A 26,335-nucleotide genomic window follows, 5' to 3' on the forward strand; every position below is an offset into this window, starting at 1 on the left:
AACCTGGCCTTGAACACCTCCAAGGACAGGATATCCACAACCTCTCTGGGCAGCTGTGCCAGCACCTCACCACTCTCTTGTTAAAAAACTTCCCCCTGATATCCAACCTAAACCTTCCCTCCCTCAACTTAAAAACATGTCCCCTTGTCCTGCTATTATCTACCCTTTCAAAGAGTTGACTCCCCTCCTGTTTACAGGCTCCCTTTAGGTACTGAAAGGCTGCAATGAGGCCACCCTGCAGCCTTCCCTTCTCCAGGCTGAATAAGCCCAGCTCTCCCAGCCTGTCTTCATAGGGGAGGTGCTCCAGCCCTCTAATCATCTTTGTGGCCCCTCCTCTGGACCCTCTCCAACAGCTCCCAACAATGAGATAAAAGATCCAAGCCCTTAAAACTTAATTTTCCCTATTAAAACTTAACAATTAATTCTACACTTAGAACTACATAAAAGGTCGCATGGAAGTTTCCCACCCACCAAAAAGGAAAACATCTTGTGGAAAACTCCTTTAAGAAAAAAAAAAATCATATTTCTGGTTATTCTACATTTGGTCTAACAAAGGACAAAAGGACACACAACTTTTTAATATGAATGCATGAGGACTAAAAAATATCTTGCCAAATATCAGTCTGCTTCCCACCCAGAACTCAGCCATCTAAATTTTGACTATGAAAAAATAATCATATTTAAACCATCGGATTTGCAGTTTGCTTCAGGAAATGCTTGTCCTCCATTTATAATTACATAAAGGTAAGGAACCCACAGTATTGCTCCTCAGGATCATAGGCTCAAACCCTGTTCTTTCATTCTGGTGACTTTTTCCATTCACAATACAAAAGCACATAGTGAATACAAATATCAAACAATGTGTAAAGCTGTATTACTTAACTAAAAACTGGCAGCTAATTAGCTAACATGAGAACAAAACCACAGGCTTGAGGAAAAAGAGAAATCATTTTGATCTAGCCTGGATTAGTCACTTTTCTGAACATATTCTCCCTGGTACTAAGCTGGCAAGTACTCAACACCACATCAGCAAGATCAAGACCTGCCATCAAGAGACACTGAGCACATCCTCGGATTTAAAAGTATCATACATTTTGTTCTAAGAGGCTATTCAAAGTGTAAACTGATTGAAACTACTCCATGCCGAACACCAAGCATCACGTCCAAACACTGCATGTCCTCAAATAATTTGAAGACCACCCTGTTTGTCACCTTTCCCCTTTCTTCTTGATGAGCGTGGACCTGTCCTGCTTCTGTCCAGGTCTGGCACTGTTGGAAGCCATTTCTGACTTCTTCACTGGTATGCATTTTTACACAGTGCTAGCTTCTCCCCACAATACACCTTCTAGTCATCAGCTCTCCATTTCATTTTCCTTTCCCTCTCCTCTGCAAGAATGTCTCATCATACACAGCTGTCATCCAAGGTCAAACCACACAGGAGCAGATGAATCCCTTCGATAATTAAGTTTGGACTGATATACTGCTATGACTATTTGAACTGAAGCATTTGGGTAATGCAATTCATAGTGGAAAGGTGCGGAAAATAGGAGCTACATAGAAATTGGTTGTTTGTTGCATTCTAAAACTATCAGCACTCATATGACTGTCCAGTTCATTTCCTCTATTGCTCAGACAAGCAAGACCACAAACAAACAAATCATTACTGCCACACCTGTGAGTAGGGGAGTCCGTTGGTGGCCCAGAGGGAGAAAGCAGCACCTCTGGCCAGCCCTCTCCCTTAATAATCGGGGGGAATCAAAAGAGACATCCATTCTACAAACTACATTTTAAAAGGAGGGAAAATATGCTCAGTTGACTGGTAAATTCCACAGAGTACTCTCTTCTGCCATAGTGCTTTGCCCTTCATGAAGTTTGTGTTTATCCAAACAACCACCTTTGGGATTTCCTACACTCCTCCACCTCAGATCGACAGATTCTTTAGGTACAAATTACTGCACTGGCTCCTATTTCACCAGTTCCAACAAAAACACAGAGCAAAAAAGCTCACTAACCAACCTGCTACCTGCATGCCTCACAGACAACCCCACATAATAACCAAGACAGTCAATAACTATTTGAAAAAAAAAAAAAAAAGATGCCAATCTTTTCAAATAGTAGATGGTGAGACTAAAGCCCCTTTCTTCTTTTTGCCTTAAAGAAAAATATTCACCCTACTCACGTCTGCAGAGCAAATATTATGGGGCAGCCTAAGGGTTCAGCTGTGACTGGACAGAGCTCCTACAAAATCGGTGACCTGCTCTTTTTCCAGCAGCCAATGTTTTGGCCTGAACGTAAAATTTGGGATGCTTCTTTTGCCCTTTACTACCAACACAGTAGTAGTAATGACACTGTTTTCTTCCGTTAGAAGAAAAGCATACGGCACAACCTATGACCTACTGTGATAATCAAACCAGACCAACTGCTTCCCTTTCAGAAGGGCAGTGAGGTTTGCTTCTGACCAGTCCCACACCCGACCTACAGTAAGGCTGATCCCGGTCAAAATCCTGACACTCCCAAAGCCAGAAGCATAGATCTGATAAGGACACTATGAGGGTGTTTGGTGGGACAATTACTGCTGCTGTGGCTACAGCACAGTCAAAGCAAGCAACAATAGCCAAAAGACAGAAAAGGACTTGGCTCATTATGAAGATCAATTATGAAGACAGAAAGGTGTTCCTGCCCCTCAAACAACACAGTAAGCAGCACTTCTCTTTCTGAAACAGGATACTTACGACTTTGCCTTTGTATTTGCTTTTCTTTGCCAAACTTAGCTGGCCCTTCTGTCCCATCTCTATATTGGACAGCTTCCCAATCTTTTTTGGCAACAGTACAGTATCACTCACGTTGTCAGCTTAGTCAGCTGAATGCTGCTCTAGGATGAGACTTAACAGGTAAGACTGCAGTGGACACACGCAGTGTAGCAATAAAATTCTCTGCCTCCAACAAGAACAGTTTGAGTGGAAACAGGTCTCATTCAGCAAGCAAGAATATAGATTCGTTCCTGCTCCAGCAGGGGGATTGCACTAGATGATCTTTCAAGGTCCCTTCCAATCCCTGATATTCTGTGATTGATCCAGATTGCTAAATCAACACTGTCCAGTGTTTACTGTCAACAGTAAGCTTCCCTGACCAAAGCCTGCAGCCTGCTCCAAAAAGGGTGATGACCACTACAGCTCCTAATTGTACCAGGCCCGCCTATCCTCCCTCTGCAGCTCCCCTTCAGAGCAGCAAGTGATTGAACTTAAATAGCATAGAGAATGCCTGATTTACTAAAAGGCAAAATCCTCTTTCTGTGAGACGTTGGTCATATAAGGTCAAATCAGAAAGAAGAAACACCACTCACCAGTTGGTCACAAGCAGGCAATAAAAATGGAAATCAATATTTATTAAATAACGTTGCTTGCTACTTAAATTCAATTAAACAGCAAATAGATTGAGAATATCACCACCTTCTTCATGGACATTCTGCAGTCACAGGGAGAGTGACTGCAAAAATCCGTTACATAAAGTATCCATTCAAAACTATTTGCTCAGTTTAAATCATTCTGCAGCTACAGAGTGGCATTTCCCCAGTGTTTCTGCAGGACCCCAGTGGTTCTCTAAGCCGGAGCCTTCTCTCATTCACCAAAGCATTCCTGCAACTCAGGTGAGAAGAGCATCCCTAGCACAGCTGACGCACACTGAGCAAACAGATCAGACCCTTACAGCTAAGTCTTCAACATGTATGTGGAAGTGGTAATTACGAGTAAAGAACTTCACGAACTCTTTTTCAGTCGGATCAAAATAATGTCTTTTTTGCTGTTTGTTAGCATTCCTAGATTGAAATATATGCCATACAGCTATGCAGTTTTCCCAAATCCCTAAAACTCTTGTCTAGTGATATCCGAAGGCTGAAGTACCGTGAATCTTCCACCATAATTACAGCTGGCACTAGCAAGTACATCATTCTTTTTGTTTCCCTTGATTGTAAAAGGAATTGATTTTTCACCTAATCCTGGAACCTTTAAAACACTGTAAATCGCATTACTAGATTGGAACATAAATCTTTACAGTTCAGTATATTTTTCCACCTGAGGAGAGGTATTATAAATTAAACCATGGATAACATCTGAACAGTGAAGCATCCTGATAATATTTCTTTATATCATTTAGTGCCTGAAAAAATAACACTAAAAACAACACCATTGAACCAAGTGGGCTTCTAAAAGTGACTGAGCTGCACCAAAGCTGTTGTACTACGTGTCCTTTCAGCAATTAGGTCACTGGAAAAGGAAGAAAATCCAGTCCAAAACCTGCCTGCTTTAACACCTACTGTCAACATAAAGACACTATTTTCTTCAAAGGGTAGTGGAGTCCCTGTAGCCACGTGATTCTGCAGCATTTGGTATTTGGTGCAGGAAAGCCACAGAGTTTGTCACCTACAAACTCATGTGCTCTCAATATGAGCAATAAAACTGCCACCAGAAATTGCAAAGGCCCTTTTGCTGCAGGAGCACCACAGAAGAAAAAAAAAAAAAGAAGAAAAGGGCACATGATCAATTCCTAAGAGTCATAACACACATGCTCTGGAAGGGTTGGTCAAGTACATAAAACATATTATGTTCTGACATCTCCTGATATTCAGCTACTTTGCTTTTTAAAAGGGAGAGCTGCATGACACGTGTCAAGTTCATTCACAAAGCAAACCACAAGCAGTCAGTCCATTCCAACCAACAAGTGTCTTACAGACATCAACAAGATGAAGGGTTCTTTTTTTTATTGCACCGGTATCTGCCATTCAAGCTAAAGTGAAATACAACAGCAGCAGTAGGCTTCCCTCAGATGTAGGCCAGAGCAAAGTAAAGGCTGTGAGGAAACACAGTCTGTAACAGTCATCTCTGTACAAAGGAGCTTTGCTCACCCACTTGCCATCTAATCACATGAGATAACAGATTACTGTGTGATTGTGGTTACCAGCATGGGCATACAGAAGTCAGATTCTTGCAGCAAACACACTAAAAGCAAAAATTCTTGTACCAGGAAGTGTAGCAAAGGTGAGAGGAGGCCAGCACTTGGTTAGCTTTTTTTTTTTTCTTGGTGCTGGGAGCGCTTCTATAAATAACAGATGCACAACAATGAGAGAATCAGGAAGTTCAGGTCCCACTCCAAATCACAGCACAGCTCCACACTGTGATTTTGTTTATCCTTCCTGTGTAGTTGTCTACAATTTCTGCCTACCCTGTCTCTTTTCTATTCCTTGCTCACCCTTAGCCTGAACGAAGGTCAGAGATTGAGACTGAGAGAAGGGAGATCTTCATTCGAACCACCATTCTTCTACCAAATTTCCTTGTTCCAGCAGCTGCTGGCCTGAAGAGCTTCCCCACCCACTTTGGTGTCCCAGTCACAACACTTCTCAGCTTCTTTAGGGGTGGAGGATGGTATTGATAGATTGGTTTTGAAAAAAGAAAACCCTCCCTGCCTCTTGCTCCCCCCCCCCCCAAGGCCCATCCAACCCTTTTTGCTCAGAAAGCCCTACGTCATGCCCCTAAACCGTTCCTTTAAGCTTGTATTTCTCTATGCTCACTCCTCCTCACCACTCTGAGACAATGCATCAACCTCTCCCCAATCTCACCTCCTCATCCAAACTCTCCAGACCCAACCGTGTTGCTGCTTAGCTGTTCTACTCATAAAGAAGCAAAATTGCTTCTGAAAGGCGCTCACCGATACCAGGCAAAGAATTTAAGGGTAAACCGATAATTGTATACAGAAAGAAGAGTCAAACTCACTCAACCGATGAAGGGGATCTCTAACTATGCAGCATCCATTCCAGAAAGCAGCCCAGGTCCAAGAGATACCCTCCCTTCAATGGCTGCCCTTATATAAGTCCAGGGTGGTGACCCATTCTGGTCATACAGGAAGCACAGGTGCAAACAATTTGCCTGTGCCCCCGGGTCAGCCACACCCCCTGACCAGGTGGTCAATCACCAGTTTAAGTCATGACCTAACAGTTCCCTGGTATAGAGACACATACATGAGCTGGACAGCCATCAGAGCTATAAGATACATTGCCACGTTGTAAAAATGTACAGATTTTATGGGTTTCAGGCGAGTTTATAGCAGTTCTTATACACACACACCTACTTTTGACTGGTAATTTTTGGAATAAAAGACTGAAACTGCCAAATATCAATTCTCTCATCCACAACATAAAAGCTAGTTTCGTTCAAAGACCACTGAAATTATTTAAAAAATGCAAAAATGTCACTTTCTTGGAACTTCACTTGAGGGATGTTTTGTCTCCCCTTTCATTGAGGAGGTTGTGCTTCATACAGAACAGAAATTTCTACATGAAAGTTCATGAGAGCCCACAAGCAGTGGAGACTGAAGTAATTGTGTAGCGTGAACTGCTGGATGACCTTAATAGCAGCTGGCACAACACTCTTCCCATTAGTGCAAAGGGATGCAAAGCAGAGTCTCAGCTGTCTTAGTACTGAAGACAATATAATGTTGTGGTATCTGCAAACAAGAAAAGCATTCATTCCAAAGAAAATCCATTAAGCTTTAGGTTACCATCATATTATGCCTACATTAATAAGCGTTTCTCTCCACTCACCCAACGCAGCAGGAAATAACCAACCCCCTGGAGCTTACAAATACTTCCATTCTTTAAAGTGACATTTAAACTAACTTTCAGCATCCATCAAGATGAACTTCTGCTAGCATTGCTGCCTGAAATAATTCCATGTGACTCATCAATTTGCACAGGACACTGTGAAAGGCTCTCCACATTCTGAAGAAATTAAGTGCTTAATTTAACCCATACCTTTTTCTTTTTTTTCTTTTTTTTTTAATTATTCATTTACCCATGAGAACATAAGGTTGCAGGTCCGGAGTTATTTATAGACAATGAAATGGAGAACAGGACAGAAGTCATTTGCCATGTTTATTTTGCTGGGCAAACCCAATTCCTGCATGAAGTGTAAAAGCTACTAAGATACTTGCTCCCTCTTTTTCTCATCCTCCCACGGTTCTAAAAAATAAAATCCCAACCAATTAAGCAATCCCATTATGGATTTGATATTGATTTGATAGGTGGACCATTCAATGGACAAAGAACTGGCTGCAGAATCAAGTCCAGAGAGCAGTGGTCAATGGCTCAATGCCTGGATGAAGATCAGTGACAAGTGGTGCCCCCCAAGGGTCAGTGCTGGGACCGATATTCTTCAACGTTCTGATCAATGACATTGACGGTAGGGTTGAGTGAACCCTCAGCAAGTTTGTGGATGACACCAAGCTGTGAAGTGCAGCTGACACACCAGAGGGACAGGATGCCATCCAGACAGACCTAGACAGGCTTGAGCAGTGGGCCCAAATGAACCTCGTGAGGTTCAACAAATCCAAACGCAAAGTCTTGCACCTGAGTCGAGGAAACCACCATTACCAATACAAGCTGGGGGATGAAAGGATCAAGTGCAGTCCTGCTGAAAAAGACCTGGGGGTACTGGTGGATGGCAAGCTGGACATGAGCCAGCAATGTGCCCTCACAGCCCTAAAAGCCAACTGTATCCTCAGCTGCATCAAAAGAAGCGTGGGCAGCAGGGCGAGGGAGGTGATCCTGCCTCTCTGCTCTGTGCTGATGAGGCCTCACCTGGAGAACTGCATCCAGATGTGGAGTCCTCAGTACAGGAGAGACATGGACCTGTTGGAGCATGTCCAGAGAAGGGTAACAAAAATGACCCAAGGGATGGAACACCTCTCCTGTGAGGGCAGGCTGAGAGAGCTGGGACTGTTCAGCCTGGAGAAGAGAAGGCTCTGAGATGACCCAATAGCAGCCTTTCAGTATCTAAAGAGGAGCTACAGGAAAGAAGGGGGAGGGCTCTTTAGCAGGGTCTGTTGGGACTGAACAAGGGAAGATCAAGTTTAAACAGGGGAGATTTAGGTTGGATATAAGGAAAAAGTCTTTTACAGTGAGGGTGGGGAGGCACTGAAACAGGATGTCCAGAGATGTAGAGGATGCCCCATCCCTGGAGACTTTCAAGGTAAAGTTGGATCAGGCCCTGGGCAACCTGATCTAGCCATAGGTGTCCCTGTTCATTGCAGGGGAGTCGGACTAGATGACCTGTAAGTGTCCCTTACGACTCCAAGGATTCTGTGATTATATGAGAACACAGCATCACCTAATGGTGGCATTTCCACAGATGTCTGTCCTGGTAGCAGGCAGGCCAATGAGTACCTTTCAGTCCAGATCACACACAGCCACTGAGAAGCACTGAGCGATCAATCAGTCCCAATGGGGAACGTACCAGATCAAACAGTGGTGATAGGAGCTATCTAAACCTTTCAAGACTGTAGCACAGCTCAATAAATCTTTTTAATGTTAAGTTACTTGACAGTTTGGTTTCTTCACTAAAGCAAAAAGGAACACTTCATCCAAACTATTACCATCATGAAGGTTTTTTCCTGGAAATATCCTCTCTACTGAAGAACTGACCAAAAGAACAGACACCTTACTTATTCACAAATACAACGTGAGTTGTACAAACACAAGCGAGTTGTAATTTTATTTTTATTTTACAGAATGGTCTGGGTTGAAAAGGACCACAGTGATCATCAAGTTTCAACCCCCCTGCTCTGTGCAGGGTCACCAATCACCAGACCAGGCTGCCCAGAGCCACATCCAGCCTGGCCTTGAATGCCTCCAGGGATGGGGCATCCACAACCTCCTTGGGCAACCTGTTCCAGTGTGTCACCACCCTCTGTGTGAAAAACTTTCTCCTATTACCTAACCTAAACCTCACCTGTCTCAGTTTAAGACCATTCACCTTTGTCCTATCACTATCCACCCTTGTAAACAGCCATTCTCCCTCCTGTTTATATGCTCCCTTCAAGTACTGGAAGGCCACAATGAGGTCTCCCTGGAGCCTTCTCCAAGCTAAACAAGCCCAGTTCCCTCAACCTTTCCTCATAGGAGAGGTGCTCCAGCCCTCTGATCATCTTAGTGGTCCTCCTCTGGACCTGTTCAAAGACCTCCATGTCTTTCCTGCACTGAGGGCCCCAGGCCTGGACGAAGTACTCCAGATGGGGCCTCACAAGGGCTGAGTAGAGGGACACAATCACCTCCCTCTCCCTGCTGGCCACCCCATTTTTAATGCAGCCCAGAATACAGTTGGCCTTCTGAGCTGCAAGTGCACACTGCTGGCTCATGTCCAGCTTCCCATCCACCAGAAATACTAGTTCTCAAAGATATACTGTACAGTTCTTGGAAGAGATCACAGCAAAAAGATTTAAAAGAAAGCTGATTTTTTTCCCTTTAACATTACATTTCGCCCATTACATTCCTCAATAAACTTAGCAGGATGCTGTCTGACATTTTAAAAAATGCAATCAATTATGAAAAGTCATGCTGTTTGAGAAAAATTTATCCCACACTGAAAACATGAATTTAGTGACTCTTCAAGACTCTGTTTAAGCTTTTAAATTAATATTATTATTATCATCAACACTGAAATAGTATCCAGATGCTATTTTTTGCTAATAGATCCAGTTGCCCAAGGAGGTTGTGGATGCCCCATCCCTGGAGGCATTCAAGGCCAGGCTGGATGTGGCTCTGGGCAGCCTGGTCTGGTGGTTGGTGAGCCTGCACAGAGCAGGGGGGTTGAAACTAGATGATCATTGTGGTCCTTTTCAACCCAGGTCATTCTACAGTTCTATGATTCTACGATGCACCAGATCATTGCATTAGTCACAGTTGGTTAAATCTGCAGGGAAAAATAAATGTAATTTAATAATTGCCTTGGCCTTATCTGAAGTTTTTTGATGATAGCATTAGAAATTCACTCACTCAGGTGTTCACTGAGTACTGTCCTTCTACAGTGGTTGAAGAACAAGTGGGATTCTGGGTTCTCAAGTCAACTTCACACACAGCTGCTAACCCACAGAGTTTGGACTGCCAGTCTTACACACAGATCAATCTGAGCACATTCTCAGGTGTTCCAGATCCCCGTCCCAGCAGCTGGGAGTGACCCTCTAGTTCTAGCAGTCAGGGGCTGCATCAACCAAAATGATGAGCAAATACACACAAAGAGAGTAGTGGAAAAGACATATCATTCTGGGGAATCACATAACTTTCCCATAGGCTTCCAAAAGGAAAAGGAATTCACACAAAGAGGAGATCATTTCCTTTTAATCATGCACTAAGAGCAGAATACGAAGTAATAAATAAATGGCTAGAAGTCTGTAGACCTACTACAGTACGTAGCCACACACCCCTACTTACCATATCTCATTTCATAAGATCAGCTGTTTTATAAGTGAAAGTGTTAGCAACTCATTTCACCTGATGTGTTGGAGCCTCATCAGCAGAACCGTGGCCAGGTTTAAACCTTCAGTATGCAAACAAGTCTTGCTTAGAAGAATCTAATTCCAATCTCTTTATTGCTCACCTAAGGTATTTATTGCACTTGATAGGCTATGAAGAAGGGCAGCCAGATTGATCCCAGGGTTGTAGGATTGGAACTAATGGGAACTGCTATAAAATTTTAATATATGCCATCTTCCAGACGGAAGGAGACTCCAGGGGGAACTGACCTTTGAGAGTAGAAACCTTAATAACACGTCAACAGTGGAGTTACTTTTTCAATACAAAAGTGAATGACAAAATTAAGGGAGATTGCACTATAGTTGCACTGCACAGAAATAACTCTCCAAGGAGAGAGCTATAGTAGACTTAAGTGAATTTATTAGTTATTAAAAAAAAGTCATTTATAAGTGCCAAAAAATGCTGATATAGTTGCCACTGATTTCAAGCAGATCTGTGCCAAACCACCAGCTATGAAAATAGTTCCGTAAGCACCATCTCATCTTAACTTCTGGTTACACACCCACAGCACTGACACTTTATAGGAGCACACTCCTCCTACCTGAGCTTTCAACTCTTCCAACCCCATGTTGTAACACTGCTAACTTTGGCCACAGCAAGCAATTCTCCAGTTAATTTTCAATATGCATCTATTGAAAGGGCGTTAACACAAGCAGTGACTATACAATGAGTTGTGCTATTTTTATGCTGTCATCTATATTCATGGTTATCTGTTTCAATCCTATACCTCTATATCTCATATCTAAGAGTTTCAACTTATTTTTTTTCCTCTTTTTCACAGTAACAAGCAGATATGTGGTCGCCATTCCCCTAGGAAGCCTGCACAGCCTATTTGGCTAACAGTGCAGACTCAACCACAATAAATAAACCTTACAGAATGACTTCTGCACAGCACTTTGCCCTACCCCACAGAGTCAAACAGACCAGTAAAATCAGCAACACATCAGCATCAGTACCTTGAAAACTACATTACCTTAATACTTGAATTTGCCATGAAAAATTGCCTAAGAACAACTGCAAGCTTAGAAACCAGTTCTTCAAAGAATTATTCAGTCTCTACTTACCTAAACAGCAAATTTTACTCTTTTCTAATTTAATAATGTATGCTCAGAACAGGTTTAACCGTTTTCTCTTTCTGCAACCAAGTTCCTCAAGACTCAGGAGACCAGCCCATGCCTGATGAAATAGAGCAATTCAGTAACTTGATTAAAAGGACTGAGCTGCTCTACGAGTAGGCCCAGCAAAGATCCTGAGTTGAAGCTTTCATGTGGCAGACTTTTAATTTCAGAATGACATTCAATAAGGGCAATGAATTAACTAATCAAAAGGAAGGGCACGAGTGAGTTAGAGGTAAGAGAACTTGAAGAAGAAAGGAAAAGAAAGGATGAAAGTGCGTGTGTAGATTGAATAGAAAGGATGATAACCATACATTCTCTCCTTTAAAAGGTCAGTATGTGCTGGAATACCCACCATTCCCACCCTTCAGAGGTACACTGGCCCCTCAACAGTATAAAACAAGGATGTACCAGGAGATTCCCCACACTGTACCATTTCTAAGTATTAACACCAGCATCCCCAGACCCCCATTTTCAAATCCCTCACTCTTCACACTTCCAGTTTCTATTCAAGATGCACCAACAGCTAGGCTGCAAAGCAAGCAATGCATTGCCAATGCCAAAAAAAGGTCAATTCAGGAGTAACCGAATTGAAAATCTTATTACCATGTGAATTATATAAAGCAGTTCTCTCAACTGTTAGTCTAGAGTCTGTGCAACTCAGTAGTACTAGGAACAATGCATTATTAACAGCATTTACTGTACCAGTCACATAAGATTCTATGATCATTACTGAGATGTCCTTTGAAGAGGGAGAGACCAGCACTTCAGAGGCATTCAGACCACTCCATTCAAATACTGCACAGAACTGAGACATCATTTTGAAACATTTCATCTTATGAGCCTGTCTGACCAAGCCATCCAAGCCACCCAGTGGTCTTCTGCACCTATCTCTACTGAGCAATGGGCATTGCAGACTTCCCAAAGAAGCAAAAGCAAGAACCAGGGAAGAAGGGAGATGAAAACGACTGTGAAGAAATAGACATTTTTAGGGGTAAAAGAATCACAGCTTCTTTGCATGCCACACCTAGTGGCAATCTCACTATATGCCCCCATCCAGACTGAATGCATCCCTCACTGCAAAGCTCCAGGGGCAGCAGAGCCTGCTGACAGCTAACTACAAACTTCCTCCAGGAGCCCGTAATGCAAGTGCACAATGTGCTCCTGGCACCAGCAAACTCATGCCACTGCACAACAGTGATAAGCCTTCATAGAAGCACCACGCAGCCATCTATCTCATCATTCAAACCCATCTTGCACATATTCTATCTTCTAGGATTAACCTTTCAATAGCTCTCCCATCTTCTTTTCTAGTTCCTGAGCGGCATCCAGCAGGACTACGGTACTCACCAAGACTGGCAAACTAGAATCTCTTGAAGAGAAAATAGCCTTTCCTAAAACAGCTTTTTCTTTTTTAAAACACCCACCAGACACAGCATTTCTTCAGTTACTACAGCCTGCATGCTAGTTGTATTTTACTTACAATCCATTAGCATAAAGAGAGTTAAGCACGCACAGGTAAGGCTGGAAAAAGCATCTGTTAGACTTCATGCAGGTTAAAACAGGCCCCTTTTACAGATGACAGATTCAGGTCAGGGGAAGTCTAAAATGGAACACTATTACCATGTACAACAGAAGGAGTGAGTTGTTAGTGCCCTTCCCCCCCACCCCAGCACACTTCCAAATAGACCCAACTTAAATTTGGTCTTGTGGTGCTACAGAAGCCTTTGACAGAAAAATATACAGAGGCTTTTTGGTGCCTTTATCTTCCCCGTAGCCATGTGTGGCACAGCCCCATAAAGAAAATGCTGATATGACCTCACTGAGATCAGCAAAGCAAAAGAAATGGACAAAAGAGAGCTGAAGAAACATTTATGCAATGAAGCATCAAGGCAACAGGGAGGAAATATATACATACAAACATATACACATTTCTTGTCACTTTACAAATTAGCACTCTTTAGAGGAGGGCTGTTTTCACATTTTATCATCCAATTTACTGTAGACACAGTAACAGAGCAGAAAATAGAAATATGGGCTCTCAGATCTGTTTCTATGGCTGCCAGAGATGAGAAAATGAGTCACTGAAGTAGTTTTCTGGATTCTTATATCATCATTAAGTGGCTAAATCATCAGATCTCTCCTAGTCTAACACTACGGCAGAGGAACGCACTGAGCTTTTCCTTACTCAACTTCATTTCCCCCAAGAGGTGCAAGAGCTTGGTCTTACTGTGTAAAATCAGTAAGGATATTACTTAGTTGCTTTCCAGATTGCTGCTACTTAAAAAAGCACCTCTCAGATACTTTTAAAGGGGAAGGGAGAAGGGGTGAGTGCAACTGTGAAGTTTTTCCACTCTTAGGTGGCATTAAATACCACACCACCAATTCCTGCTGAGAAAAAAAAAATGGGACTTTTAGCTCATAAAATACGGTTTCTAGAGATCAATACAGCTATTCTATAAAGACTGACAGTAAAAGTGTCTTGTGAGAAAACAGCAAAAAGAAAATGAAGCCTGCATCTTGAACTGCAGTTTGCCTCAAAACTACCAGTATGGTATGGCACCCAAAGAGGACAAAAATTAAAGACTGATAATAAACCACCACCAATCAGCTGTTTTGGGATCCAGACTTGAAATGATGCATTGCCGGGCTTGATGGATATTTACAGATATACACCTGCGTAAGAAAGATGTATCTGCTGAAAAACAGCTTTAAATACATTTAACTCAACACTGCAGTAAGCTAAAACTGCTTCACATGATAAGGCTGGATGCTTATTAAGAAGAGATCTTTAAAATAATCAAATCCCGGTGAGGCGGTGCAACTCATGCTGTGCCTTTGTCTACACTCAGAAGACTGCTGCGACACCAAAGCCATATTATCATCATAGAATGGTTTGGGTTGGAAGGGACCTTTAAGATCAACTAGTTCCAACCCCCCCGCTAAGAATTCTTCTAGGACCTCCTCGTACATACTGGCAAAAGCACTTTTACACACTTAAACCTGTGTGATATAAGGCACGTGTACTGGTGTCAAATCAGGCTCCATACAGTTCTTCTGTAGGCAGCAGTGTTGTTTATACCTGTCACTGTCTCCTCCCTCCCTTGGGCTCTGATGGTAGGAAGTACTCTCCAGACTACTGCCAAAGTCAGTGGGCCAACTCAAACCCACTACAACATAAAGCAAATTAAACTCATCTCAGATTTAACCTGAAGCAGACTTGAACATTCTCATAAACCTTTTGTACTTGCAGAGCTGTGGAGGCACCTCAGGTAACATGATGCTAGCTAACACCAGCAAGGTAACTTGATTTCTCTTCCTAAGACTGGAAATAGCTGATCATATTTGGGTGATGAGGCTGGGAAGATCACTGAAGTGCAGGTAAATACTTGCTTTTGTTGCTACAGTTTGTCTGTGGTTATGTTGTCATGTACCAATGGCCTACCAGCATTCACCTACTATTTTGCAATGCTGATTAAATTAAAGTTGAAAAAAACAAACAAACAAACACCTTGGGGGGGGAGGGGAAAGAATCATCCTTCTAAAAAGTCCCAGAGTGTATTTTCATTTCCTTAAAAAGAAAAAAAAAAAAAAACAAAAAGTAGGGCATTGCACAGGAATGCCCAACCTACTAAAACCAATGTATCATCTCACCAAAAATACACCAGTGGCTAGGGAAAAAACATTTCCTGATATGTACCAATTATTTCTTCTATTTATGACCTGCCCATCAGCAGCTAGGTCTTATGCTTCGGGGTTTAAAACATCTGTTGACACTTGAACACAGAGCAGAACCTATATGACAGAATGACAGCAGACCCTCTTCCAATATCACACAACTCAGCGTCCCACCAGGGCCCGCTCTGCTGCTCAGGTCCCACCTCTATCTGTGCTCCCTTCCAAGCCCTGCAAGTTCTCAGCTGAGAATGCTGCACAGCTCAGCCACATCTTGTATCTCACCTCCAGCAGAATGCAGCTGCTTGCCTGCTTGAAAATAACCAAAGGTGATGTTGATTCTCAAACATCGCCCACTGCTGCAGGCACGTGGCTTTAAAAAATATCATACAGTATTGGAAGTAAATGACAGTGCAGTGTAACATGATTTAAGCCACAGTCTTCAACATTCTTCCAAACACTCATTTGGCTGCCAGGCTCGGAAATGTCAAAGCTCTAAAGGTTATTAGACTATTGTTTATGACAATGGGAGTATGAAAGTTTGCAGTCACGATAACATACTCAACTTAAAAGAGAAGAAAATTGAAGACATGATTAAAAAAAACTACGCACACAAAAGCTGTGACTGTCCCTTTATGCAGTTGACAAAGGAGCTCCTTCTTCCCTCCTCTACTCCCTCATCAGGATTTTTTTTAATCTCAATATGTATTAAGAAATGGGAGAAAAAAGAAAAACCCATTAAATGATTTTTCATGTGCATTCTGGAAAGCTTTTTTTTTTTTCTTCTGTCTAGAAAGAGGTACTGCAGTTTACCTAAATTGACTCTTGAGGGTATTACACTTAGAATGAATGTTTAATAGATGTTAGCTCAGTTGAAGAAGTAAATAGCTCATGGAAGACAAACAGCTTTAAATCTCTTCATAAATAGGAATTTTTCCTCAAGTGCTTTCACACAGCCCAAAAGCACGTGCACTCACTCTACTGAAATATCACAGGCAATTATTTATGCCTTTCACTTTATCTGTTTGAACAGAAATTACACAATGTTGGGATTGAGCTTTCTGCTCCCTCTCAGATATATATAAAATAGCACAGAAACCAGTTCTAAGGGAAAATGCACATGACTGCATGTTGGACTGGGAATGCAAACATCCCCGTTCTGGTGCCTCACAGCCACAGATCCCTGCTATGATTGCAGACAAATTGCATAACCCTGCTGTCCCTCAGTTCCCAGCAGTACTCATGAGTCATTCGAAGACCAAGGCCCAGAGGAACAACGCTACTCAACATTTGTGAGAATTCATGGCTGGTTAGGCTGACTTCAAATGCAGTTTCCCTGCCTTTTCTTTCTCCTTTAGCCTTTCATATTGACTCTTCCTTCCCTGGGGAAGTAAATCCACACCCCAATATGCACCTCACATAAGGGGCACCCTGACAGGGAGTGAAGGCAGACCATCCCCCTACACTGCTGCCCTGCCACCCCTCACACTTAATGCTCTTTCCCTGGAACACCTTCATTTCTGTCTGCAAGAACAACAGCAGAAAAAGCTGAAAGCAACCACTGTTCCCCAGCAGTTTCTAATATCCCATGCAGTAGCCTGGAAACTCTAAGCAGCATCACAAGTCAAATGGTGCAGAAGGAAAATTGCTGCAAATGTTCAAGAAGAAAAACAAAAACAGTAACTCAACACCTAGAGTTTCCAATTCTCAAATCAAGACAAACTTTTCAGTTCTTCATGATTTCTACCCACCTTGCTGAGCACTTTCAACTAAAAAGCAAGCAACAGTTTGCAGCGCGAAGTTATCACCAGCTGCTTCCTTTTGCCCAAAGGATATTGGTCCCAGACAGGAAAGGGGGAAGTTCAAATCCTTCCTCCACCCAAGAGGATGCAAAGGCTTTCCTCGCTCCTTCAATCTTCCATGCTGCAGTCAGTCCAGCATACAGAGCTGTTGTAGTCTCTCCCAGAGCAGTGCGTCCTTGTGCATAGCATACCCTTCAGTATAACATGGAGCCAGGCTGAAGCCTGGGGCTCAATGCCTCCTCTCCCCACTGGGGCTGACTGAGAAGGGAAACCAAGCAGTGTTCTCTCATCTTCTGGACCATCTCCAAAGCAAGACGGTCCGGGAAGTGCTCCAGCCACCCCTCTGTATACCAATAGGCCAGGGCAACACACGTGTTCTGCTGCCAGGAAAATTACTTCAGAGGAAAACAGAATATATTTCATTTGACCCTCCAAAATTCTTACCAACACAAAAAACAAAGTTAGGCAAAGATTTGTGTCAGAGCAATGCAAATAAGCATTTGAAGTTATTTGGCTCAGTGGCCACAGTGCAATAATAAAATACATTATTCACCCTACCCTACATGCAAAGACAAATGTTTCCTGACACATGAAAGCCAGAAAGCAAATCTGCTTCAATCCAGGTCAATGGATTAGAAGAATAACACTATAATAAGAAAAATAAAAGTTATACAACAACTCTGAAGCAATTAGAAATACACACACAAAAAAAAGTTTCAATCTTAATATTGTTAACGAGAAGAGAAACAACAAACATCTTAAATTCTATTTTGAAGTACACGAGCAGTAAGAGCTTAAGTAGAAGTCTAGGCGAGACATTAAATGAGCAATTAAAAATATATATTTTTTAATCTCTGATAATAAAATAGCAATGCTCAGTTGAAGAATCTTGATAAATGATTTGTTTAAACAGACCAAAAAAATCCCGATTTTTCAGATAGTTCTATCTAATTTCAGAACACTGCTCAAAGAAGTGGAGATAAAGAAAGCAAAAAAGAAGCCTCGATGATGATACAGCGTATATTGTTAAACTCTAACACACTGTAGTTTGCCTTCTGTGTTTTGTTTGTTTCAAAACTTGTTTCCTACCCAGCTCAGTGTTTTTATCATGCTTTGTGAGCAAAACTTCCATAACTTCCATTTCTGATTGTATGGCAAACAGGTATACAGACTGTAAGGTAAATAGGTATACAGGTATTGGACCAGAGAGGTTATTGCATTACAAAAGAGTAATGAAATAAAGAGCTTACCCGTGTCCTGGGCTCGCAGAAGGGCTCCAAGAGGAGTGATCTCCAGATAGAGATCCTTCCTCGTTGGCAGTCAACCCTTAAATGGGGTGTAGGAGAGGTGCAGCCTGCCTCCACCCCTTCCGGTCACTCAGGTGAAATTGCATTCACCTGTGCCCCTGTGGCTGACTCAGCACTTGCCTCAGGTGGTCAATCAGAGGTTCAGGCCGTGATTCAACAGTTCCCATACACTGATGAAGGCAAATGGAATAGACTCCCCAAGTTGGGCCCTGTAAATGCTGCAATTCTGCACTGGTTAAGGTAACTGTTCTATAAAGAAATACATAGAATTAAGTAGCTAGTACAGTTTACTGCTTACAAACTACAAGTAGACATTTTATCCTAGGATACTTACGAACAGCAACTAAGACACAACATAATGAGGCTTTTGGAATCAAATCCCCAAACCCTGTATTGCATGATAAACTCCCAGAAATACAGTATTTTTAAAAATATATATTGTTTCACTTTCCATTTTCAAAGCATCCCACTCAAGATGAACACCTAAACCTCACACCCTGCAAGTAAGAATTAACGATCAAAAGATGAATATCTTTGCCTCAAGTTTCTTGTTTGTGAGAGCATGAAAACATGGAGTGAGCTAATGCTGAAAACTAAAGGACTCCTGTCATAGAGACTACGTAGTCTGAGGTCACTGAGAATGCTGATTGGCAGCAGAACAAGGACTTGTCTTAGTCTCTCATTTCCTTGATATCACTGGCTTCGATGTTTAAGCATCCTTGTTTCTTCTCTGCAAAAAGGCAGCATTCTGATTGACTCATTGCTGGCAATTAGAAAATGAAAAGTGACCCGACTGGCACTCTTAGACCCCACAGCCTTTCTTTCTGCACTGTTCACACGTTGGAGGTAACTACTGCAGCATAGAGTCATGGTCAAGTGAGAGCACGAGAAACTCATGCTGTTAAATCACACCCATGCACAAAGCTTGTTTAGTCTTTTCCATTCAAGGTCTGAGCGTACCATAGGATGAACATTTGGGAAACACCTGGGTGCTTCCAAGCATCAAATATGATCTAGCAAGCTATTTAAAACAGGGATGTCCAGCCCTCTTAGCTCAAGAGCCTCACAGCAATATCCCCAGATAGTTAGAGAGAAACTCCAGAGATTGTTTAATAGGAAAGAGGTGAGAACAGCTCTCAGGAATCACACCTCAATATCACAAGGGATTTCCACTGTGAGAGCTGCCACAAGTGTCCCTTCCAGACAAACACACATGCAAGGTGTTAACAGACAGTTTGGGCAGGATTCCCCCCAAGGAACTCAGCAGCTCTTCCCCTGCTGCCACCTCCCGGCCCTTCTGCTGCCCATGGGACACTGCAGCAGACACTGGCAAGTCACACCCCATGGTGGACTACTATGAACAAATCAACCCCGTGTCACCTCCTTGCTTTTTACACTGCTCACATAACATTTTATACTGACAGCTAATGCATTTTCTACAGAGCTCAGCTCCTGTGTTTTCCTCCTAACACAAGGCTATTAAGAATATTTAGCAGCACACCTTTACCTACTCATAAGCATACTGTTTTTTTTTCCCTCTTCAATGCACGTGGCTTGAAGTTCTAACTTATCTTCCAACCGCAATTCCACTGGGTGGTTTCCATCTGCTCACAGTAACTATACCATAACAGAAACAAACATGCCCCACAAAATCCACACTATAAAAGTTCTTTGTTGTCATGGCCAGTGATACATAACATAGGAATCAGCTCGCAGAAACTGAATTTGTGGCCTAACTTAGATACTCACTAAGCCAAGGAAACCACAATCAATAAGAGATTATGTTCAACTGGAGTTTCTTGGCAACAGCTGTATGAGAAATGCTAGAGCTACTCTCCCCTGCACTTCCCACATCTTTCAGAAACCACTGGGCACTGCCACTTTCACAGATCTCACACGCTCTGCTGGCAACTCACGTGATGCAGCTTTGTGAGCATTGCTAAAAAGCTGCTCACCTTCTGTAGTGGAGTTAAGATCAGCTACGGTGCAAGTCACCTGCTGTATCCATCTTCCCTTATTCTCTTGAACTGCAGGAGAAGTGGAGCATTTCAAATCGATCAAACCCTCCACGTTCTCTCTGCGCTGTTTCTTTCAACTTCAGGTTAGCCTCTGGTCACAGATATAACACTGAACCCTCTCAAAAAAAAAAATTAGTGTCTGAAAAGTCATGGATGGCCTCTGGGAAATGGGTACAACAGCACGAAAGAATTATTCAGCCAGTAAACGGGTTGTTAAACATAACTACTTCCATGATAAAACGCCCAGACGTAAATGCAAATAAGTAAATTAACTTTAGGTACTCACAAAAGGGAATGATTATACAGTAACTGTTTGCCCACACGAAAATGTATTATGTCTAAAAAGGTAATAAAATTCAAGTCATGTAAAAATCTGCTTTTTGCTAATTATGTCCTAATATGTCTACACAACGCACTTGGCTTCCTGCAATCACTTGCAATAGCTGTGTTCATCTTATGCTTAGTACAAACCAGGTTTAGACTTTCTTAACAATATAAGAAAACTGGCAGAAAGGCTCATTTCATTACAAAAAGGTCAGCTATAACTTAATAGGGCAGGAAATTAATACATTAACATCCTGAGTAGCAAGGTATAAAGAGATGTTTAAGGCAAGAAAGAAGAATCTTCACTGTGAGACTACTTTCTACTAGTATGGACTAAACTGGTTTAGCTTTGGTTCAAATCAAAGCCATTTCCAATGCAGACTAGAATAGCTGCTTCTACAAACTCCTCAGCCAACACTGTCAAGAATCATCACTTAGCTTCAAAATACACTATACTATTTAACATCAAAAAGTTTCAAGGATGCTCATTCAAAACTAGAATCTACTAACCTTTTGACCAAATGGTTTCCAATTTTCTTTAATTATTTTCTTTCTTTTTTTTTTTTTTTTTTTTTAATAAACAAAGCAATTCTGTCCAGTAAGTGAGGCAGCAAATTCTACCCACATGAGGTCGAATACTTGGAAAGAACACTGCTGTAAGAAATCACAGCTCAACGCAACCTGTTTTGCTACAGCAGGAAGCAAAGATCACAGATGGATGGAAGAAAAACCTTCTTCTGTACCACACACTGATTCAAATGAGGATTTCAGGAAGTTCTTAGTCCTGTTATTCATTCAGTTACTGTCAAAAAAAAAGAAACAGAAAGAAAAAAAAAACTAGTGACAGTTATACTGTAGACTGCTGCAATTTCATTACTCTCAGGCTGAATATTTATTAAAAAAGGAAAAAAAAACCATGAAGAACCACACAGCACCACTCCGGTGCACAAGATAATTCTTCGCAATCTAATTACTTACATTTTATCACAGAAGATAAGTTAGAAGACGACTGATGTGTCAAGCCAGTCACCTTAGTAACACCCAATGAATATTTATGCCACTAAGTCTGCAGCTTTAAGTGGCACCTCTCAGACGAAGGTACTGCAGTCTCTGTCCCTGTTCAAGGAAAGCAGCAGAAGTCACTCACATCCCACCTTACACCCCTCCAGCAGTACAAGAAGGCTGGCTCTTCCTGAAGATGTCACACTGATAGCTGCACATAACAGCAAGCTACAAGAGCCACTTTTGGTTGTTAAAATATTTTTTAGATATGCATTAATATGTATATAAATGTACGCATAGACATTTTCCACTAGCTAGACTACAATGCGCTGCATGGAGATGAACCATTTAAGCAAGCATTGCTTTCCGCATAGATATCAAACACAACTCTGTCATCTTTCTGGACAGATTTACATAAATCACAAGGGATGCAGCCGAAATAGCAGCTGCCCCTAAAACCGAATGCACTGTATCCCAAACACTCACGGCAAACAATTTCTGTTCTGAAACCTTCCAGATCGTGGAAATCAGTTTCCTTAGAATTTTTTTTCCCCCACTTATTCTAAGGAGCCAGTGAGAACACTTCTCACAGAGTCTGACCTGATTTCCCACTGCAGATAGAAACTGTTCCAAATGCGTAAATTTACGAATACAAGAAATTCAGCTCTCTTTCTTTTGTGGCATTCAAGACAGGAGTAACTCCAGCACCAGTGAAGAAGTTCTGCTTTGCATTTCACAACAGCCAGAACTTCACCCACTGTTTCTTTGTTTAAGTCAATGTGTGATTTCCCATCTTGGTACTCCCCTAGCAAATAGCAGAACTGTCTTCTCCTCTCTTATAAAACCTGCTTTCATTTCCCTTCTCTTCAACCTTACCTATTGGACTACTCCCTGCCCCCACACTGCTCTTTTACATCTCATCAACATCCTCAGCTTCACCTTCCTCTATCCTCTATTTCCTTCAATGGCTTCTGTGCTTTTTTTGTTTGGTCGGTAGGTTTGCAGTGTTTGGCTTGTTTTGTTCTTTAAGTTTTCCCTCCCGTAGGCAATGTTATCAGCACCAGGCAAAGAACCAACTATAAAGCACATATGGCAGAAATACATACCAAAAAAAAAATACACTGGTGGTTAAAAATCCAGTGCAGAGCACACTTAACTTGCACAGCTTCTTCGGCAGACATCCAACTATTCTGAAAGTAGATCAAATAACCTTGCAGTTACTCTCCACTGGGTCCTCCTAAGGGAATCAGTGCAGTATTCACACGCCAGCTTTGTGCACATCCTCTCCCCAGGGGTTTAGTTGTCTATGATCCAAGGTCGAGTTTTGATACAGCAGAACTGCATAACCTTGGATGAGACTTCCAAGGAACTGCCTCAATACTGATGTCTGCCAGGCCAGCAAAGCTGAGCCAGATGCTGACTAGGATGCTAATACTTTGCCTAGTAGCTCAGTTACTCCTAGTTACCAACCACATATCTCAGTTAATAAATGGTTGGTTTAAAGTTGCATATATCCTGCTTTCAGTCTCTTCATGGACTCTAAAGGCTGAATGAATTGACTGAGAGCACTAGATCTAACTACAGTAGCTTGCCCCCATGGGGCTGGTTGACAGATCTGTAAGAGTGACGAGCCCTCAAGCAAGTCTTTGGGCTGCAAACCAAACGTGCAGAGTAGCCCTTAAAATTCTACTGTTACACACACACTGATGAAATAAGAAAGTCTTTGATCACATCGAGTCCCTAAGAACTGGATGTTTTATCTTCATGCACAGAAACTGGAGTACAGTCTTTCTTATCAGTGCATGGAAAACATTCAAGAATTGTCTAAAGACCACTTCTCTAACAGAATTCTCCTTGCAGTCAGTGTTATCCAGTGTTGTGGTCCCATTTATTTTTCATACTGGTTAGCTTTGCAGTTTGATCTTACATGTTTCAAGTTAATGGGGAAGCATTACATCATTTTTTCAGGTCTACCCTGTTGTATCTCTTCCTCAGGCCCACAGTTAAATGCAACCCACCAAGAAACAAAACTGACAAAATGCCACCCCAAAAAAGCTTTTTTTCCTGTATAATCACACAATGCAATATATTACGCATTCTTGCCCTTTATAAACATTACACAAGTGAGACAATATTTTTCAGGCCAATGGGCAATCTCACAAATACACCTGTTTAAACGTTTTTGCACACCTTTTTGGGGTACGCTTTGTTCTAAATTAGCCATTCATTACAAATGCATCTTTACAAAAATGAGGCTTTGGTCTCATTTCTAACTAGAAACTACATTTGACATTCTAAACTGCAGTTACAACATACGTAGGACAAGCATTTATTTTGAAGCATCACACCCCAGCTCAACAGAGGGGCACAAGGCATCTGACACGGTGAAGAAAAACAGACCTTCAGATTTACTTTACCAGTTTTCCCAGTTTTGATTATTCTACAGTCCTACGGCACAGTTGTTTCTTTTGGAAGGTAATACTGTGTTTGATATGAAGAGGACAGGCCATAATTCCTGCAAGCTGCCTTTATATTGAATCAGAACTGGAAAAAAAAACCACTCTTATTTTCAATCTGTTAGCATCGCTGCTTGTGTCTCAGTGAGAAACACACAGTGAAAACTGAAGTTTAGTGAAGCAGTGCTTGATGTAGCTGAACAGTTAAAAGGGCCTCCCCCACATTCAGACAAAAAGGTTACCCATGACTTACATTTTTCTGCTTGCTCTGTCTATGCTCATCTCTGGTCAGTTCCCACTTGGTCTGCCAGCCTCAACACATATGTGATGTTGTATTTGATAGAACCACAAAATCAAGCTGTAGCACAGCAGACCTTCTTCAGTTTCTTCCAGGCAAGAGAAGCTGAGCTTCAGCCCAGACCATTAATACAAACTTGAAGAAATGAAAGCCCTTATGCAAGTTGAAAAAGAACACACCCAGGTACCTTCCAAGCCTGCAATACCTCACAGGACACTCAAACTTATTTACACCATCATCCTGACGTACATGGCAGTCCAATCTTCTGTCTCCTTTTCTCTCTTCTCCTTTATCTATACGCTAGTTCCATACAAATATTTTCATAGTTATATTCCCCCCTCCTCCTCACCTTCTTTGATCACTTTACAAAACTGAGCCTACCTGGCCAAACGTCTGGCAAGGCCTCCAAGTCATTTTGAATCTTCCTCAGTAGAACTGAACGATCCCATAAAACTTTCATTGGAAGTTAACAGACAAGTAAAAGCATCTGTTTCTGTTACCAACACATGATGTACCGAGGAAGCGTTTGCACCAGGATTATACAAGTGATGCGCAACTCCATGAGCTGGCAAAGGCAATGGTAACAGCAGTAGGTTTTCTTTCATATCAATTAGCATAAGATTAAATAAGAAACTGCTGTCTACATTATTTAGCACATCCTTAACTGCAGGTTATTCATTTGTGTACATTTCCAAGGATTTTAATGGCATCAACATCAGTGCCAATCACTTATTGCCTTCATTTAAATGTACAGATGTTCTTTTACTGCAGATTCTTTTTTTCCTCAAAGCACTGTTTATTCAGCAGTCCAGCTCTGCATGTATCAAAATATCCAGCTGCTTATTGAGAGAATCTAGATAGCCACTAAGGTACTTACAATCCTATCGCTTGATGTTGCACTGAGCCACAGGGATAGGCGTTGTTTAAGGCACTGCCCTGGACAAAATACTTCAGGGATTCTCCCCCTCTCTTACAAACAGAAGAGGAAACAAGTGAGAAAATAACGCCAGGTATCACCCATGTCCAAGGCACATCCCATCGCCAGACGACTGTCTGCTATCAGCTGTGAGAAGGGTACCCTGCCCTCTTCAAATGTGCTGTGAGATTCTGCCTCTCTGCCTGTCTACTGACAACCCAGCTAACACTGAGTGTAAGTAATGCACTGGGAGAAAATGAAGCAGTCACTAAATGGGGAAAGTATAGACTAACCACAGACATGCTGTAGAACAGCAATTTCACAGCTCGCTATCCTTTCCACCAAGAAAACTTCCTTTTGTTGTTGTTTTTGTTTTGGGTATACCAGTTTTCTATTTGTCCAGTGTTCACTAAAAGGAATCTTACTCCACACTACTGCAACTCTCCGTAACAGCTGCTTGCAACCCTTGCTAACCCATGACTGACATTTGTTGGCAAACCAAATGCTGTGGGTACTCCCTCATGTCAATCCGAAGAACACGCGCCTATAAAAGATCAGCGAGGGATCAAAACCACACGGTCACTGCAGCAAGGAGTGACTCCGAGCTTGCTACACTTCCAAGGCCCCCTCTGCCCCCACCCTGAGCTTCCCCTCGCCCTCCCTTCAAACGCGCCTGCAAACGTTCCACTTCCAGCCTCGGGCTGGGAAGGCAGGGCAGGCTGCCGGTGGGATGTCAGAGGGGAAATACAATCTAAGGGACGGACGGCAGCCAGACAGGCTCCTAGAACACTCCGCGCGTTATAAAGACGCGTCTTTATAAGGGAACACCTCTATTCCGCTACACGACGGCACTCCCCGCTACCACGAGCCCGGCACAGCCCTGTGACGAGAGCAGGGGAGCCGCGGGCAGTGACGCAGCCGCTCCCGGCCGCAGCCCCCCGCCCTCCGCCGCTCCTTGGGCGCCCCCCGCCGGCGGCACTCCGCCCCGCTGCTCTGCGGCCACGGCCGGCAGCTCGAAGGCGTCGGGCTGTGCGCGCCGCTCTCCCCGCTCAGCGGCCCCGCCCG

The 26,335-nt window shown here is 42.5% G+C and overlaps 1 protein-coding gene across 6 annotated transcripts in view; it reads right to left on the bottom strand.

The window, feature by feature from the left end:
- Positions 1 to 26,335, bottom strand: part of CPNE4 (copine 4) — a 340,611-nt gene that overhangs the window by 189,138 nt on the left and 125,138 nt on the right. Inside the window, exons 1-3 of one of the 6 annotated variants that reach the window (XM_040696667.2) lie at positions 22,707 to 26,141; positions 21,577 to 21,714; positions 16,899 to 21,400 (exon numbers count right to left, since the gene is read on the bottom strand). The exons of the other annotated variants lie outside the window; for them this stretch is intronic. The gene's annotated coding sequence lies outside the window, so the exon portion shown is untranslated. Of the gene's footprint in view, positions 1 to 16,898; positions 21,401 to 21,576; positions 21,715 to 22,706; positions 26,142 to 26,335 lie in introns of those variants that run through there. 6 annotated transcript variants of the gene reach the window in all.

Source organism: Gallus gallus, chromosome 2 (genome assembly GCF_016699485.2).
Source record: "Gallus gallus isolate bGalGal1 chromosome 2, bGalGal1.mat.broiler.GRCg7b, whole genome shotgun sequence".
Taxonomy (NCBI): domain Eukaryota; kingdom Metazoa; phylum Chordata; class Aves; order Galliformes; family Phasianidae; genus Gallus; species Gallus gallus.